The sequence below is a fragment of the Podarcis pityusensis genome, assembly GCF_964106645.2.
Source record: "Podarcis pityusensis genome assembly, chromosome: 1".
NCBI lineage: Eukaryota > Metazoa > Chordata > Lepidosauria > Squamata > Lacertidae > Podarcis > Podarcis pityusensis.
The window spans coordinates 38,506,262-38,513,318 of NC_138028.1; the positions used below are offsets into that span (position 1 = coordinate 38,506,262).

Consider the following 7,057-nt stretch of genomic DNA (forward strand, 5'->3'; position numbering starts at 1 on the left):
TCAAGGGTCTGGAAATCAAGCCTTATGAGGAACAGTTGAAGGAACTGGATATGTTTAGCCTGGAAAAGAGAGAGGACTGAGAGGAGATATGATAGCCACCTTCAAATATCTCAAGGACTGTCACATACAGGGAAGAGAGAACAAGCTTGTTTTCTCCTGCTCTGGAAGGTAAGTCCTGAACAAATGCATTCAAGCTACAAGAAAGAAGATTCCAACTAACCATCAGGAAGAACTTTCTGATGGTAAGAGCTGTTAGTGGAATGGAATCCCTCAGGAGGTGGTGGACTCTCCTTCCTCGGAGGTTTTTAAGCAGAGGTTGGATGGCCATTTGTCACGGGTGCTTTAGCTGAGATTCCAACTTTGCAGAGGGGTGGACTACATTACCCTTGGGGTCCCTTCCAACTTTCTAATTCTATGATTTTATGATTCTATGATCACCAGTGCACCATAAAAAGGTTGTCGGAAGGGCCCTTTGTGTCTGTATGTGTTAAGGGTGTGTATGTGTGTGTTTATGTTAAGGGTGTGCAATTGTGTGCATGCCTGGTCTCTCCCTCTTTAGGGTCAGTTTTCCATTAGGGTAATGCACCCCCTGCTATAACCCCTCATGGACCCACTAACCTGGGAGTAATCCCCATTACAAATAATGGGACTTACGTCTGAGTACAGAATGTGTAGTACTGCAATTCTCCTGTTTGCCAAGCTTACTTTTGAGAATGATGGGCACTACAGACAGACACCAGAGGACTCAAAGAAAGGTTCTCTCATGCTTTTCAGCTTTCTTGGTTTGTTTTAAATGTGAGAATCAGTTTAACATGAGCAATGGGATATATCATTTGGGAAAGAATGAGAGATATTAGTTAGGGAGCTATTTTCATTTATTAACCTGATTCAAAAAGCCTCTTTATGTTCTCTCCATTCCTTATTGACTTTCTGCACAAAGCATAAAACTTAAAGTCTTATTTTAAATGGCCTATCACATCTATATCATTTAGAACCTACCTTGTAGATCTTTTAGCCTCTCTGCTCTGTTTTTATGCTGAGTCTGCTGTCCTTTGGCTTTTAATAATTCTCAGTTTTATTGCTATTGTTGTTTTAAATTGTTTGAGCTGCTCTGGGAGCCTTTGGACTGAATATTGGGTTATTCAGTCCTTCTAATAAATAACTAATGGGCTACGTCAAGTTTCTTCTTCCAAGAAAGCAAAATATTGTTTTCCATTTGATCAAGCACATAGAATACTTCCAGCCCAAACAGTATAGCTATGCAAAGCAGGTGGAAGAAACAGGAAGATGTGATTGGTGGAGATACTGCTGATGTCACAAAGCACCCCAGTTCTAACTGAGCAACCCAGTATACTGACACAACTCATTTACTAGATAATGTTGTCACCCCATGGCCCAAGCTGAGAGGAAGTGGGGGTTCTGCAGTCACCACAAAATGTGAATCCCACATCAGAGGTAATGTTATGTGTCATTTGATGGTGCATGATCAGTCTATTTAAAGCTTGTAATAGCAGGCGGGGCGGCGGGGGGGGGGTCTATGCAGATGATCAGCATAGGGTCTGCAGCGTGCAAGGAGAGACCTTAACCCCAGGCCACAGTCCTGATGAAATAATAATAATAATAATAATAATAATAATAATAATAATGCATATATTCCCTTTTCCTTTTCCTTCCCCTTCCTCATTTATTTCCCACAACAACCCCATGAGGTAGATTAGACTGAGAGTCAGTGACTGGCCCACTATCACCCAGTAAGTTTCACGGCTGAGGGAGGATTTGAACCTGGGTCTGCCAGGTCCTAGTCCAACACTCTAACCACTACACCACACTCGCTCCCAAGTTGTTGGCATGGGAAGAAGCTGCTCTTGGTGGAGTGGATATATTGTACATTCACAAAGTGGTAATGGGACAGTGTGTGAGCTTTTTATTATGATACCTGCGTTTCGAATATTCACATACATTACATTGTAATTCAGAAAGGCCCTTGCCTCATTGGTAGCACTTCTGGTTAGGATTCAGAAAGTCTCGGGTTTCTTATCTCGCATCTCCAGGCAAGGGTGGGAAAGACTCCACTCTGAAACCCTGCAGCAAGGGTGGTCCATATGACACTCTCATACAGCTCCCATCACCCCACACCATTGCCATGCTTGCTGGAGCTCATGGGAGTTGGAGTCAAATAGCATCCAAAAGTCACCACCACATTGACTACTTCTGCCCAGGAGCCTTGCTGTCAGTCAATGTGCAGACCAAACTGAGTCAGGTGGGCCAATGGTCTGATCTGTTATATGGTAGCTTCTTAGGTTCCTAACTTGTAATCATCACAGCAGCCTCGTAAAGTTTCCACCACAGAGGAAACTCAAGGCCTAGATTTTTTAAAAAAAAAAAAAAAAAACACCACCACAAAACCTTAAAAGTCTTACAGGTTTGCTTTTCTCCTGAAATGAATTATCCTAAGTGAAAAACAAGATGTCAGTTCAGGCAGAGCTGTCTTCCCAGACTGTCTTCTTTTTAAGACGAGTAAAATAATGGTGTTCAGCCAGAGCTTGAGGGGATACACTTTATTAGGAAAGGGCTTTAAGGTGGTTTTTCTCTAATTGTCTTGCCTCTCTCTCTCTAAAAACTACATCTATCAACATTCAGTCCACTCTATTCTGGGTTCTGGTGTAAAGCACTTCAGGCAGGGAATTGTATTAGAGGTTTTCAGAAAGTACTAGCAACAATGCATATTTTTATTTTTATTTTTTTAAAGCATTCCTACCATGATCTTCAGCTGGAAAGGCTCCCAGAGCACCAGATTAATTAAAGAAAGACCATCCCTCACCTCAGACAGCCCCTGAACTATAATGTAGAAGACACAACACAAAAAGAAAGAAAAGCTCTCATAATTACCAATGTACAGTTTTATACAGGGACGCGGGTGGCGCTGTGGGTAAAAGCCTCAGCGCCTAGGACTTGCCGATCGAAAGGTCGGCAGTTCAAATCCCCGTGGCGGGGTGCGCTCCCGTCGCTCGGTCCCAGCGCCTGCCAACCTAGCAGTTCGAAAGCACCCCCGGGTGCAAGTAGATAAATAGGGACCGCTTACTAGCGGGAAGGTAAACGGCGTTCCATGTGCTGCGCTGGCTCGCCAGATGCAGCTTGTCACGCTGGCCACGTGACCCGGAAGTGTCTGCGGACAGCGCTGGCTCCCGGCCTATAGAGTGAGATGAGCACACAACCCTAGAGTCTGGCAAGACTGGCCCGTACGGGCAGGGGTACCTTTACCTTTACTACAGTTTTATACATTGACCAGTAGCAAAGGACTATAGCTCAGTGTTAGAGCATCTGCTTTGCATGCAGAAGTTTTGATAACCAGCACGTCCAGGTAGGGTTGGAATTGCCCCCTGCCCAAAACTCTGGAGAGCTACTGCCAGTCGGTGTAGACAGTTCTGAGCTGCATGGACTAAGGGTCTGTCTCGATATAACGCAGCTTCCTATGTTACTCATGAAAACAGTTCAGGGAGAGGAGGAGCCAAATAAATAGAGATGGTGTCTCAGCCGAGCTCTATAGCCCCATCTCTTCCCTCTGCTGCAGCCAGATGGAATGTTAAAGGAGGAGCCACAGGGAAGGGATCTCTTTGGAGAACCAATGGTGGATCCCGCCTTCCCACCTGTACTTCACCCTGATGGAATAGCGGGTGCTGGGTGACAGCCTGTGTGTGTGTTCTGGGTTGCTCAGTGGCACAGAAACTGTTAACTTTCTAAGGTTTAATATTTTATTATGTTTTTATATATGTGGCAGGGTACAAATTTATTACAGTCGTACCATGGAAGTCTAATGGAATTCATTCCGGAAGTCCGTTAAACTTCCAAAACGTTCAAAAATCAAAGCGCGGCTTCTGATTGGCTGCAGGAAGCTCCTGCAGCCAATCGGAAGCCACGGAAGCTCCGTCAGACGCTCAGCTTTCAAAAGAACGTTAAAAAACCGGAACAGTCACTTTTGGATTTCGATTATTCGGGAGCCAAAATGTTGGAGAACTAGGCTGTTCGACTTCCAAGGTACAACTGTATTATTATTATTATTATTATTATTATTAAACTGCTAGCTGCAAGGCTTGTTGAACTACAAAATGCACAAACAGCAAGACACATGTTGCCCATGTATTATGGTTGCCATACCTCCTTAAAGCACATACCTCCTTAAAAACATCTGTTTTTAAATACATGGAGTTTTTTAAAGTATACAAAAGTCTTGTGGAAACCAGTCTGAGTTCTCTGCATAAGCATCTGAAAATTCATCATGTTCAGCAAAATGCCTTAATGTGTCTTAATATAAGCAAGTAAAAAAACCAGCCAACCAGACCATAAATACTGTACCATGCAACAATGCCCAGCTAACAGCACATCAGGTAGATTCTTCAACACCAGAATTAAATTGGGTAAATTCCTTACTACCATGTTCATCCTGCTTCCATGTGGCTTCCACTACTTTTAACACTTTTGCTTACTTGAAGGAATATACAGGATGATCCACAGATAAGGAATCTACAGTCGGCAAATGGAAGAGGGTGACGGCGCTAGAAACTCAGTTGAGCAGCCCCAAACTATCCAGAATGTACACATAGTAACAACACAGGAAGGGCAGTCTACTCATCCTTCTGGCAGCCAGAGAACTGCTGCCGAACACCCAGCCGTGGATTCCCCATTGCTACCCCAGGTTCCTGTAGGTGAGAATCTTACTGGGGAGCGAGCGCAATGTTCTGCGAGAGGAGAACCAGCTATACATCTTCCCCCACCCATTCAGGATTCGACGCTGGCAACATGTCAGCACATTGTTGGTCTCCTTGGACAAATCACTGATCAGCGTGAGTACGAGGTGCTTTGATTAGGTACAACACCATTTCATTTGCTTGCCTCCTCCAAATCCAAAGAGGCTTTTGGTCTGGTTTCAGTTGGAGACACATCTCACATATCCCTGGAAAAGTTCTAGAACATTCTACCAGTTTCCATTGATGCTCCTTAAGAGGTTCCTCTGGATTTCACAAAGTGCATCAGGGTCTTAAACAACAACAACAACAACAACAACAACAACAACAACAATTTATTATTTATACTCCGCCCATCTGGCTGAGTTTCTGGGCAGCTTCCAACAAAATACTAAAATGCAATAGTACTTCAGGTACTAAAAGCTTCCCTAAACAGGGCTGCCTTCAGATGTCTTCTGAAAGTTTGGTAGTTGTTGTTTTCTTTGACATCTGGTGGGAGGGTGTTACACAGGACGGGCACCACTACCGAGAAGGCCCTTTGCCTGGTTCACTGTAACTTTGTTTCTCTCAGTGAGGGAACTGCCAGGCGGCCCTCAGCGCTGAACCTCAGTGTCCAGGCAGAACGATGGGGGTGGAGATGCTTATTCAGGTATAATGGACCGAGGCCGTTTAGGGCTTTAAAGGTCAGCACCAACACTTTGACTTGTGCTCAGAAATGTACTGGGAGCCAATGTAGGTCTTTCAAGACCGGTGTTATGTGGTCTCGGCAGCCACTCCCAGTCACAAGTCTAGCTGCCACATTCTGGATTAGTTGTAGTTTCAAAGGTAGCCCCACGTCCCCACGTAGAGCGCATTGCAGTAGTCCAAGCAGGAGATAACCAGAGCATGCACCACTCTGGCAAGACAGTCTGCGGGCAGGTAGGGTCTCAGCCTGCATATCAGATGGAGCTGGTAAACAGCTGCCCTGGACACAGAATTGACCTGCGCCTCCATGGACAGCTGCGAGTCCAAAATGACTCCCAGGCTGCACACCTGGTCCTTCAGGGGCACAGTTACCCCATTCAGGACCAGGAAGTCCTCCACTCCTGCCCGCCTCCTGACCCCTAAAAACAGTACTTCTGTCTTGTCAGGATTCAACCTCAATCTGTTAGCCTGTTAGACTATTAATATAGTCCATTCTCACACATGGTCATTTGAAAACAAAAAGGGGTTACATATGTAATACCAAGAGGCCTGTGTTAGCTGGCAGCTAACCTTCATACCTTGCTGTGTGGAGGGGGGATGAGTTTAAGGAGTATCGTTCACCATTTCTGCTTCTACTGGGCTTGGCTATTTGATGGAATCACAGTCTTATTTGCTGAAGGAATATAACTGACTGTGCAACGCCCTGTCTTCTTGGCAGAGGACGGCATCATGAGAGAACTGCGGGTCATGCGCAGAGAGATGCGGCTTTTGAAAGGTGAACAGCGCCGGACCGCTGCCAGAGTAGTCTCCGTGGCACATGCCTTTGAAGCATTCAAGGAACAGTTTCAGTGGCAACAGGGTTGAAGTCACGTGATTCCTTCCTATGCATGCACCTTCAGCCAACCATTCAGAACTTTTGGGTGCTTCCCTTTCTCCATGGATGTTGTTCAGCCATGTTTATTAAAATCTTCACTGTACAAACTACTGCCCACTTGACTGGTGATCAAAAGTCAGAAGGGTGTGTTTGATGACTGGCTGTCTATGGGTCTGTAAAAGTCACCCTACTAGAGGTGGGGGAAAGAGTGTATACTTTAGAGTAAGATGCTCTTGGAGTGTAGAACAGGTGATTGAATGGGTGGGAAACTTGTGCATCTCCCAGTCTACAGTTGCCTGTAACACAATGAGAGTTTCATCTCTACTGCTTTCCTACCACTGGATCTACTCAGAAGTAAGCTCCATTACTTCCGGGGGGGGGGGGGGGATCTGTTTGCAATCCTGTTGGCTCAGAAAACGGTGGGAACTTTGTTCTATAATTTCCCCATGGTTTTCATGGATAACACCATGTGAAAAACCTTGAGACAGTATTCTAGCATACAGTTATTTAGGGAGGGGTAGTACTTCTGGTGAGGGACACATTGTGCTCCTTCTGGGGTAGTTGGTCTACCTTTGGTCCCCAACTGGCACTCAGCTGTCACCTGCAAATCCTATAAGCTGCCAGCATATGGCAGTGGCGACATCTCGGGAATAGCTTTGACTGGCCGACTAAACCAGGTGAGGGTAGCCGATAGGTCTCAGACCCTTGGTGAGTTAGAGACTTCCCCTGCATGTGGAGACAGGCTCTGGCGAATTGA

General features: G+C 45.4%; 1 long non-coding RNA gene across 1 annotated transcript; it reads left to right on the top strand.

The window, feature by feature from the left end:
• Positions 1-1,306: 1,306 nt before the first annotated feature.
• Positions 1,307-6,407, top strand: LOC308462482. Its single transcript, XR_013979174.1, has 3 exons — positions 1,307-1,455; positions 4,491-4,841; positions 6,145-6,407. It is a non-coding gene; the product is annotated as an uncharacterized lncRNA (long non-coding RNA).
• The last annotated feature ends 650 nt before the right edge of the window (positions 6,408-7,057 follow it).